Here is a 12,935-nt window from a genome sequence, read left to right as displayed (position 1 = left end):
AGGCAATATGTCAGGGCTGGCAGTGATCAAAGGATGTCCGGGTCACCAAACCAAATGGTCAGGGCAACAGGCAAGAATCAAGTCCAAAAATGAAGCCAGGGGTCATACACGGAATATCATAAACAGCAACAGGTTCAAAAGGCACAGGAGCAGGCTCGTACACAGGCAACTGAGAACTATAACCGGCAGGGAGGCTAAGCCCTCCCTGCCTTATATACAGACACTGACCAATGGCAGTCCACAGATGAGTGGTAAAAATACAGGCACAACAATAATATAGGCTGATGGTCAGCAGCCAATGAGTCACCAGGAGAATAGGTGCTCTGTGATATACAACGAGAGGACAGAGGCTGTCACTATGAAGTACTCTGGAGATGGTAATAGAGGTACTGGAGCAGCGATAGTTCAACACGGCCAGAGACTGAGAGCAGACTGGAGTAGCGGAGGTAACCCGTGGTAACAGCTGATGAGTCACAGATGTAGTAGCGGCTCTGAGTGTTAGTGATGAGAGAAAAGAAGCTGTCACGATGATGTACACTGGAGATAGTAAGTGAGGTACTGGAACAGCGATGGTTTAGCATAGACAATGAACTGAGAGCAGACTGGAACACAGGCAAACCACAAGGAGAACAGGAATCAGAACCACAAGCTGCAGGAAGTGAGCTTGAAGAACAGGCATCAGACAGGTGAATCCAGGAAGTGTAAATAGTGCTCCAGAAGTGCTTAGCCAATGAAAAAGAGGGAGGAGGTCCTGAAGTGCAATAGGCTTGCACCTGCACAGATCTGAATATAGCTGAATGAATGAACTGGAGAATGTCTGATGCTGGGACATGGCAGTTCCCAAATGAATGGACTGCAGGTAACGAGACAGCTACTATCTGTGGGACCGGAGCGTTATGGTACCCCCCCCCCCCCCTTTAAAAGTGGCCGCTGGACACTTAGACAAAGTCTTTCGTGGAAACTGAGCATGGAATCTTAGGAGCAAAACTGGAGCATGGATGTCAGAAGAGTTGACCCAAAGCCCTTCTAATCTACCAGAAACTTGGTGGTTCCTCTGGAGATCTTGGAATCCAGGATCTGTGTGATCTCAAACTCCTGTTGCTGAGAAAATTTGGGTACTGTGGAGGTGGATACTGGAATGGAGAACCTGTTGATAATGAGGGGTTTGAGAAATATGGAAGGAGTTGGAAATATGAAGGGAAGTGGGCAGCTGAAGCTTTTAGGACACTGGGTTGATGACCCGAAGTATTTTTTAGGGTCCAATGAAGCGAGGAGCAAACTTCATGGAGGGAACCTTGAGGTGAATATTCCGAGTTGATAGCCAGACCTTGTCTCCCACCTTGAGTGCTGGAACTGCTCGGCGCCTCTTTTCCGCAAATGTCTTATAACGAGAGGAAGACTTTTTAAGATTTGCAACCACTTTAGTCCATATGGTGGAAAAGTCACGAATGGTATCCTCAACAGCCGGAACATGGGTGGGTGGGAGAGTTGAAAATTTGGAAAACAGAGGATGAAGCCCAGTAACCGTAAAGAATGGTGAAGAAGCAGAAGACTCATTGAAGAGATTGTTATGTGCAAACTCGGCCCATGGCAGGAGGTCAACCCAATTGTCCTGGGAGGTGGAAGGGAATAACCTGATGAATGTCTCCAGATCCTGATTCACCCTTTCAGTTTGGCCGTTTGATTGTGGGTGATAGGCCGAGGAAAAGCTGAGTTGTATACCGAGGGATTTACAGAGAGCACGCCAGAATTTAGTGGTGAATTGAACCCCTCTGTCAGATATAATTTCCATGGGACAACCGTGCAGACAAAAGATTTCTTTTATGAAGTGTTGAGCGAGGACTGATGAAGACGGCAGACCTGTGAGAGGAACAAAGTGGGCCATCTTAGAGAAGCGGTCCACAATGACCCAGATGGTATTGCATCCTTTATTGTGTGGACGGTCAGTAACGAAGTCCATACTGATATGAGTCCAGGGTTTGGTGGGTATGAACAAGGGTTGTAATGGACCCATAGGACTCGCACGAGGACTTTTGTGTTGGGCACATACGTTACAAGCAGCTACAAAATCTTTGACGTCTGATTGAATAGTAGGCCACCAATGGGAGGGGGATATCAACGCATAAGTCTTGAGAAACCCTACGTGTCCAGAGAATTTGGAGGCATGACACCAGCGGAGTAATTTTTTTCCGAAGAGAAGCAGGGACAAATGTTTTCCCAGGAGGAGAATGGTCGTAGTGAGTCCTACCAAACATTTAGGATCCAAGATGGGACGACTGAGAGCTAGATCAGAGTTCAGGTCAGAGTTGAAGGCCCTGGAAAGTGCATCTGCACTCTTGTTAAGATGACCTGGCTTGAAGGTCACACGGAGGTTAAAACGAGAGAAGAACAGTGAGCAACGAGCCTGGCGAGGGTTGAGGCACTGAGCGGACTGTAGGTATAACCAATTTTTATGGTCAGTAAATATGGTAACCATATGCTGAGCCCACTACAAAAGATAACACCACTCTGACAGAGTCAACTTCATGGTCAACAGCTCCCTGTCTCCAATCGTGTAATTCCGTTCTGCGGGTAGAAACTTGCGGGAGAAAAAGGCACAAGGAAGAAGTTTGTTAGGACGATACTTCTGGGCGAGTACTGCTCCTACTCTAATAGCAGAGGCGTCCACTTCTAGAAAAAATGGTTGCGAGAGATTGGGTTGTCTGAGGATGGGTGCAGAAGAGAAGGCCCGTTTCAGAAATGTGAATGCCTCCAAGGCTTCCTCCATCCAATCCTTGGTATTGGCCCCTTTTTCCGTGAGGGCTGTGATGGGGCAACAATGGTGGAATACCCATGGATAAATTGTCTGTAGTAGTTTGAGAACCCTAAGAAGCGTTGCACCACTTTGAGGGTGGCGGGACGTGGCCAATCCAAGATTGCTCGAACTTTCTCAGGATCCATCTGTAGCCCAGAACCGGAGATGATATACCCTAGAAATGGCATGGAAAAAGCTTCAAAGGAGCACTCTCTAACTTACAATACAGTTGGTTTTTCCGGAGCCTAGACAGAACTTCAATGACATGTTGGTGATGTGAATGAACATCCTGGGAGAAGATGAGGATTTTGTCCAGGTAGATGATTAGAGCAGGTCTCTGAAGATGTTGTTAATGAAACTTTGAAAGACAGCTGGAGCATGACAAAGTCCGAAGGGCATAACTAAGTACTCGTAATGACTGTCACGGGTATTAAATGCTGTCTTCCATTCGTCTCCGGAGCGTATGCGGATCAGGTTGTAGGCCCATCGTAGGTCTAGTTTCGAGAAGACTTTGGCCCCATTGATGCGGTCAAACAACTTGGTGATGAGAGGTATAGGATACCGATTTTTTACAGTGACCGCATTGAGACCTCAGTAATCAATACAGGGGCGGAGAGACCCGTCCTTTTTTTTTACAAAAAAGAAGCCCGCTCTGGCTGGAGAGACAGTCAGCCTGATGAAGCCCCTCTGTAGATTTTCTTTGACATATATTGACATGGCCGAGGTTTCAGGCTGGGAAAGTGGAAAGTCTCTTCCTCTGGGAGGATCCTTCCCCGGGAGTAATTCTATTGGACAATCCTTATCAAATACATCCGCAAAGTCTTGATACTGAGGAGGTAATCCTGGGAGAAATGTTTTGGTAGCGGACGATAGAATCTTAACTGGCTTGACTTGAGCTAGGCATTTGGACCGACAATGAGATCCCCAGGCCAGAATTTCAGAGGTATTCCAATCCAAGCTAGGAGAATGTATACGAAGCCAGGGCAGACCTAAGATAATGGGAGTGGTAGAGTGCGGCAAAACAAAGAATGAGATTGTTTCGGAATGCAGAACCCCAATACGGAGAGTAAGTGGTTTAGTTTGGTAGCGAACCATACTTCCCGGGAGTTGAGACCCATCAATGGTAGTGATGGTAACAGGTGCCTCTAAGGGTACCACAGGAATAGAACACTGAGATATTAGAGACCAGGAAATAAAATTCCCCGCAGCACCTGAATCCACTAGTGCTTGAGAGAATTCTTCAGAGGAACACCATAATGCGAAGACTGTGAGAAAACAAGTGGAGGATGGGAAGGATTTACATGTCCCTAGTCTGACCTCCCCGGAGCAGACTAGGGCCTGGCATTTCCCGACCTCTTTGGACAGGAATTCAGAAAGTGGCCCTGCTCGCTACAATACATAACTTGTTAAGACGTCTCCCATCCCTCTCCTTGAATGTTAACCGGGTCCTCCCGATCTGCATAGGCTCTTCAGGAGTAGGGGAGGTTGAGTGGGAACGAAGAGCAGAGCAGTTAGGATGTTCTTTCTCCACTGTCCTTTTGCGGAAGCGAAGGTCCACTTTATTACAAAGAGAGATTATCGCATCCAGAGTGGTAGGCGTCATTATTCCAGAACAGTTCTGAGGAAAAGGTACGAAATTCAATGACATACTGGGCGACTGTGTTAGCACCTTGATGAAGCCTGAGAATGCTGGCAGAGGCTAAAAAACTTATCCGGGCTCATCAAAGATCCACCGGAAAGTAGCATAGAAGACTAAGTTGTTGCTGAGTAAAGGATCCTCTCGCTCCCATAGGGGAGAGACCCATGCCAAGGCCTGACCGGACAACAAGGAGATAATGTAAGCTATTTTAAACCTATCAGAAGGAAAATTTTGGGGCTGTAGTTCAAACTGTATGGAGCATTGGTTAATGAAACCACGACAGAGTTTGGGATCCCCATCAAATTTTGCCGGTGTAGGTAGTCTCAGAGAAGAGGACGGACTCTGCGGAGTAGAGCGCTGGCCTCGAGGAGAGACAGCAACAGATGGTTGAGCGGCCTGTAGAATGTCCAGGCGACCGGTCAGAGCCTGGAAACATTGTAACAGTTGCCATTGGATGCTCTCCTGTTGCTCGATGCGTGAACTTAGATGCTGTAGCAAGTCTCTTGCTAAAGGCTCCACCGGGGGATCAGACATTTGGCCTGTTCTTACTGTCACAGTTGGCTTACAGGAAATTGATCCCTAGGATCTGCTGAACATGGCCAAGCCCACCCACGGGCGCAGAGTCTAACAGACAGGTGGTTTTCACCAGGAACCCACGCAAGAAGGTATGGTCTTAGCTGCACCAAGTCTGCAGGTCGCGGTCCCGTGAGTGTACAGCAGAACGATGTAGGGGAGCCAGGTGAAGTGGATGGAGATGATGGAGTCCACAGATGAGTGGTAAAAATACAGGCACAACAATAACATAGGCTGATGGTCAGCAGCCAATAAGTCACTAGGAGAATAGGTGCTCTGTGGTATAACGAGAGGACAGAAGCTGTCACTATGAAGTACTCTGGAGATGGTAATGGAAGTACTGGAGCAGCAATAGTTCAACACAGCCAGAGGCTGAAGGCTGACTGGAGTGGTGGAGGTAACTCGTAGTAACAGCTGATGAGTCACAGATGAAATAGCAGCTCTGAGCGGTAGTGATGAGAGAACTGGAGCTGTTACAATAGAGTACACTGGAGATGGTAATAGAGATACTGGAACAGCAATAGTTCAACACGGCTGCTGGCTGAGAGCAAACTGGAGCTGTGGAGGTAACTCGTAGTAACAGCTGATGAGTCACAGATGAAATAGCAGCTCTGAACGGTAGTGATGAGAGAACTGGAGCTGTCACAATAGAGTACACTGGAGATGGTAATAGAGATACTGGAACAGCAATAGTTCAACACGGCTGCAGGCTGAGAGCAAACTGGTGCTGTGGAGGTAACGCGTAGTAAGAGCTGATGAGTCACAGAGAGAGTAGCGGCTCTGAGCGGTAGCGATGAGAAAACTGAAGCTGTCACAATGAAGTACACTGGAAATGGTAATAGAGGTACTGGAGCAGCGATAGTTCAACACGACCAGAGACTGAGAGCAGACTGGAGTAGCGGAGATAACCCGTGGTAACAGCTGATGAGTCACAGATGTAGTAGCGGCTCTGAGTGGTAGTGATGAGAAAACTGAAGCTGTCACAATGAAGTACACTGGAAATGGTAATAGAGGTACTGGAGCAGCGATAGTTCAACACGGCCAGAGACTGAGAGCAGGCTGGAGTAGCGGAGATAACACTGTGGTAACAGCTGATGAGTCACAGATGTAGTAGCGGCTCTGAGTGGTAGCGATGAGAGAACCGGAGCTGTTACAATGAAGTACACTGGAGATGGTAAGTGAGGTACTGGAACAGCGATGGTTTAGCACAGACCACGAACTGAGAGCAGACTGGAACACAGGCAAACCACAAGGAGAACAGGAACCAGAACCACAAGCTGCAGGAAGTGAGCTTGAAGAACAGGCATCAGACAGGTGAATCCAGGAGGTGTAAATAGTGCTCCAGAAGTGCTTAGCCAATGAAAAAGAGGGAGGAGGTCCTGAAGTGCAATAGGCTTGCACCTGCACAGATCTGAATATAGCTGAATGAATGAACTGGAGAATGTCTGATGCTGGGACATGGCAGTTTCCAGATGAATGGACTGCAGGTAACGAGACAGGTACTATCTGTGGGACTGGAGCGTTACAGATATAAACTGCTGTTTGTTTGTACAAATTGCTTTAACCAGCCTCTTGCTGCAGTCTTACAGTTCATTGACAGCACTGTTAGCTTAGCTGCCTTAAGCCCACTGTTAGCTTGTTTTGTGGGGGGCCCAATCAAACCAAGCACTTCAGCAACAAAAGTGGAACTCCTTGTCGCTATTTATGGTTTGTTTGTGCTTTGTGTTTTGTTTGTGCTTGTACCTGCTACCCCTCCTGTTTCTGTGTGAGTTTGTTAAACCTGTTTAACATATGGGTGGGAGGTCCCAAGCACAATTCCATCTTGCACCGTTTTTCTTTTCTCCCACTGCTGTGTGGCAATATTTCCTGGATGTGCTATGAACTGCTGTGTGTTTGTGTCATTGCTCTGTCGCTCAGCATCCAGCCAGCTTGCTGCAGTCTGGCTGCAAATGTATGAAAATAATATTGTAACCTGTGAGGTGGTCAAAATTGACTGGTAATTAGTGTTATTGAGTTTATTATTATTATTATTATTATTAATGTAGGAAAAAAGAAAGAGCAAAATTATGTGAGTTTAGCATGAGGTTACAAATATATTGAGAGCACATTCCATAAGAGCAGTTGCAAAACAAAACAGCAGCTTGATAATCGATTCATACGTTTTGCAGGCATTATCTTTGTGATGTTACAACATCTGAGTATACTCAGCAAGAATGAGCCTTCAAAAAAATGTCTCATAAAATCAATCATTGGTTTTTGAAATTTACTGAAACTGGACAATATCAGAATCTTTCACCGTTTTTATTAGTGTGTGTCACGGAAATTATTTCTTTAAAAAACTGAGCTAAAGATCTTTCCATCAGTCAAAAGAAGCTACCTACAGTACATCTTTATTTCTGTAGACAATACTACCATAAATACAGACAGGAAAAATACAGAAATAGCGCAAAGCTTGAAATCTAGTATAAAACAATTTATTAATTCATATATGCTAGTTATACATAATATAAACTGAGACTGCAGTATATTGTTGGGAAAGACCAGAAATAACAATGTTGTTAATACAATCCTCAATTGGTGTGCCAATTGTGTAGTAGAAGGTTGTAAAATCCAATGAAGGTGTAATATAACCCAATATATTTGATGGTAGATGGTAGGTTATATAAATAAGTTATGACAACTGGCCGCACAATATGGTGTGCATAGCCACTTGCAATGAAATAATGTAAAAAGAAAAAATTCAATTAAAAACTTATATCATTGTTGTAATAGCTGATATGTCATAGTCCCGTTAAAAAAGTCTGCACTATAAAAAGTGCATAGCCATGTGAATACGTATAACAGGTGTGTCTAAAAAAGGATTTGTGCACTATTTGATTTGGATAAAATATATTCCAACCTGTAGTAGTCTCTGGTAAATTGAACTGGAATCCGCCCATCAGCATTGGGTTCCTTGTGGCAAAAAAAAAGGGATTTGCAAAAAAAGAGGGATTTTCAGATAATTTCAAACCCCGGGGTTTAGGAACTGGTCTATAGAATGACAATTTCCAAAAGATGTACAGCTCAGATGTTCTGACGCGTTTCTCGGTGTTCAAACGCTGTTTCATCAGAGGTATAGATGGTTAATCCTCAAAGGGTCACTAAATACTCTGTTGTTCCGATCATGTGATGTAAGACAACCAATCAACATTGTGATCGTCATAGGAAATGTTATCCAATCAGAGACTGGAGTCATTCATAAAAAAAACTCACAGACACCCGATCATGTGACCGGTTTAAACATAATTGAAAACATGTGTAATTATGCAAAGTTATGCCGCATAATTGATAAAAATCTAGCCATATACTGTCTTGACCTTGAAACAGAGACCTTAATGCTGCAGGATGTAATCACAGCATACAGTATCAAAACTTAATATATTGTTATAGTACAATCTTGTACTACCGCGATCACATGGTATAGAGTAACCAATAAACATATTGATAATAATATTAAAAGAATATCTCCCAAATCAACCCTTCTTCTCTGTGTCTCTCATTCATGTTCATTACTGTCTGGCTACAGGACTTTTTCTGTGCTGCACTCAGTCTGTGGAATTCCCTTCTACATACAAAGACTTTCCCTAGCCTCCATGTACCAAACTCCTATAGATTGTAAGCTTGTGGGCAGTGCCTGCTTACCTGTTTGGTTGTTAACATATTTTCTTATTGCATTTGTTCTCACTTGTAAAGCACTGTGGGGTACAGCACTATATAAACTAGTGTTACTAGTACTGAGATTTTGGTCCATTACTTGTGTGAGTCCCATATGCATTTAAATTTATGATTCAATACATTTTATACAGCTACTGATTTTTGCTTAGCATGGTAGATTTTCTTTGTGCACCATTAAGCGCTGACAATTTCTTTATCTATGTGATACTGTTTAAGAGACTGCAGCATCTCTTTTGGCCAGCAGCTGTTGATGTACTTATTTTTTTTAATACATAACCTTTATCTAGGCTAAACTAAATAATATAAATGACTATTATAACATGATCTATATATTTTGAAAACAAGTTAGTGAATCCAGATAAAAAAAATAAATATAGCAGAACCTGCTGTACCTAGTTTCATAGTGTGGAAGCAATTACATAATTGCAAGCTGGAAAAAGGACAGATTCAACTTAATATTGCTGCTACTTTGCCACCCTATGAAATAATGGTAGCTGTTAGAATTCCCACGTTTCAGTTTTCATACTGTAATGCTAAAAGTAATTAAAATGGGACTACACTAACACTAATTGTTAATTAAGTAGAAATTCACTCTAAGCATATGCATGCTATTTTATACATTAAATCAAGCATGTTGAAAATATTTACTGTAAGGTTATAAGTTCAAAAATATATTAATCTTTCTCTCTTGATTAATATATTGCCAGTGCTGTGACACCCCTAGTATAAGAAAGATGCCAAAGTCACTGTCATGTACAGGTCAATAGGATAGTGGCAGGAAGTGGAAGATCTTCTCTCAATCAAAGAAGGGTTAGAAAGTAGAACGAACATTTGGAGAAAAATAGCCTCAAGGATATTAGATAAGAAGCTAGTAATATTTCACAATCTATAAATGGCTTAATCATTGTGTGAAACTTTAGAATGTGCGATTGTAGTGTCAGAAGTGCATTTAATCTATTTTGTTTTCATATTTGTTTTCAGTCAATAAATGCACTGCCACCTGTTCCCTACGGAAGCAAGCGGGAAATGGTAGCGACTTGCCAATATTTGCACTACTGAGCTAGGAGGCACAGAGTCTTACACGCCCCTTATATTCATCAGGGACCCCCAAGGACATATGGAATTTGCTGCAAGGAAAATGCAGGTCGCGGTCCTCAAAGTCAGTTACTAGCAAAGTAGGTGTATGAACAGAGAGTGGTCAGACGGTCCAAGTTCAAAGCCAGCTGGGAGCAAAGTATGAAATTGGTGGTCAGAGAAAAACAGATTTCAGGAGCCAGAAGGAAGCTGCAGGACAAAATCGGGATGCAAGAGAGTAGTTAAACCAAGCCGAGTCAGGAGCAACAGAACAACAGTCAAGTCCATAAATATTGGGACATCGACTCAATTCTCATATTTTGGGCTCTATACACCACCACAATGGATTTGAAATGAAACAAACAAGATGTGCTTTAACTGCAGACTTTCAGCTTTAATTTGAGCTAATTTACATCCAAATCAGGTGAACAGTTAGAAATTACAACGGTTTCTACATGTGCCTCCCACTTTTTAAGGGACCAAAAGTAATGGGACAAACTAAACAATCCTACATCAAACTTTCACTTTTTAATACTTTGTTGGAAATCCTTTGCAGTCAATTACAGCCTGAAGTCTGGAACACATAGACATCACCAGACACTGGGTTTCATCCCTGGTGATGCTCTGCCAGGCCTCTACTGTAAATGTCTTCAGTTCCTGCTTGTTCTTGGGGCATTTTCCCTTCAGTTTTGTCTTCATCAAGTGAAATGCACGCTCAATCGGATTCAGGTCAGGTGATTGACTTGGCCATTGCATAACATTCCACTTGTTAGCCTTAAAAAACTCTTTAGTTGCTTTTGCAGTATGCTTCGGGTCATTGTCCATCTGCGCTGTTAAGCGCCGTCCAATGAGTTCTGGAGTATTTGACTGAATATGAGCAGATAATATTGCCCGAAGCACTTCAGAATTCATTCTGCTGCTTTTGTCAGCAGCCACATCTAATATATAAAAGAGAAAATTTGTCCTTCTGTCCTTCTGTCTGTCTTTCTATACAAATCCACATTTTTCAAGCGAAGATCATGAAATTTTGCATATGAGTGTATTAAAACATGACGGAGGCAACTAAAAAAATTTAAAATTGAAATTCATTACGGGGTGGGGGTGGTGAGGGGGGTAACACCTAAAAATCATCAAAAAAGACCATAACTCTGGAATGTCTGGAACAATTTACACCAAACCTGGTACACATATGACTTACAGTCTGACAACAAATATTGTGGGGGCAAGACACCCCTAGCACTCCTAAGGGTGGGGGTGGTGAGGGGGGTAACACCTAAAAATCATCCAAAACGACCATAACTCTGGAATGTCTGGAACAATGTCTTGGAAGAAGTTCCAAAAAAAAGGGGAAATATATTTTTTCTGGATGCACCCGGAAGAACAGGTAAGACGTTTCTCATCAAGTTGTTACTTGCTAAAATTCAAGTACATTCCAAGATAGCTATTGCTGTGGCCTCTTCTGGAATTGCTGCAACTTTGCTCCCTGGTGGAAGAACAGCACATTCAGCTTTCAAGTTACCACTTAACCTGGCCCAAAGTGAAACTCCCGTCTGCAATATCACTAAACGAACAGAAAAAGCTCACATTCTGCAGGAATGTCAGGTCATTGTATGGGATGAATGCACCATGTCACACAAAAATGCTTTACAGGCCCTCAAACACTTCAATTTTTAAGAGGCAATGATTTACTAATGGGTGGAGTCACTGTTGTATTGGCTAGAGATTTTCGACAAACATTGCCGGTCATTCCAAAAGGAACAATGGCGGATGAAATTAATGCATGCCTTAAATCATCACATCTTTGGAGGCATGTTCGCACTTTGCGACTAACCACAAATATGAGAGTTTCTCTGCATGGCAACACAATGGACGGTCAGTTTGCTGATCATTTGTTAAATATTGGGAATGGTTTAATGCCGCTTCATCCAGTAACTGGTCTCTTCAAACTCAGAGAAACACTTTGTAACACAGTTGTCTCTGTTGAAGAACTCAAGGCAAAAGTATTTCCAAATATTCAACAACATTTTACAGAGCATAAGTGGCTTTGCGAACGTGCGATTCTTGCACCAAAAAATAATTGTGTAAACAACATCATCTTAAAGATTCAAAAAGAGTTGCCTGGAAAAGCCATATTATACAAATCAATGGATACCGTTGTTGAAGAAAATAAGGCTGTGCACTATCCTACTGAATTTTTAAACTCTTTAGAGCCTCCCGAATGCCACCGCATAACCTGGTACTGAACATTGGATCACCCATTATGCTTCTCAGAAATTTAAATCCTCCAAGACTTTTTAACGGTACAAGATTAGTAGTCCAAAAGCTCCATTCTCATGTCATTGAAGCAACTATTTTGACAGGCTGTGCAAAAGGTGACAATGCTTTCATTCCACGCATACCTCTCATTCCATCTAATATGCCATTTCAATTTAAGCGTCTACAATTTCCAGTTCGTTTAGCTTTTGCCATGTCTATCAATAAGGCCCAAGGACAATCTTTACATATAGCTGGAGTCAACTTGGAATCACCTTGCTTTTCTCATGGACAATTTTACGTTGTGTGCTCAAGAGTTGGATCACCAAAAAATTTGTATGTATTTGCCCCAAATGAAGAAACGAGAAATATAGTTTATCAAGCTGTTTTAAAGTAATTGTTTATCAGTTCGTTCCATCATATACAGTTCAAATACAGTTTGACATTTTCACTTTTCACCTTCTACTGGCCCAATTTTAACATGATATTTACATGTATGTTTAATATTTAGATTGATTTTTGTAAATAAACATTCTTTAAATCCCGGGCAATGCCGGGTATTCTGCTAGTCATCAATAAATACAAGGGAACCAGTTCCATTGGCAGCCATACATACCCACGCCATGACATTACCACCACCATGCTTCACTTATGAGGTGGTATGTTTTGGATCATGAGCCTTTCCTTCTCCATACTCTTCTCTTCCCATCACTCTGGTACAAGTTGATCTTTGTCTTATCTGTCCATAGGATGTTGTTCCAGAACTGTAATGGCTTTTTTAAATGTTGTTTGCCAAACTCTAATCTGGTCTTCCTGTTTTTGTGGCTCACAAATGGTTTACATCTTGAGGTGAACCCTCTATATTCTCTCTTCTGAAGTCTTCTCTTG

The sequence above is a fragment of the Mixophyes fleayi genome, chromosome 9 (assembly GCF_038048845.1).
Source record: "Mixophyes fleayi isolate aMixFle1 chromosome 9, aMixFle1.hap1, whole genome shotgun sequence".
NCBI lineage: Eukaryota > Metazoa > Chordata > Amphibia > Anura > Limnodynastidae > Mixophyes > Mixophyes fleayi.
This window is presented reverse-complemented; position numbering follows the sequence as displayed.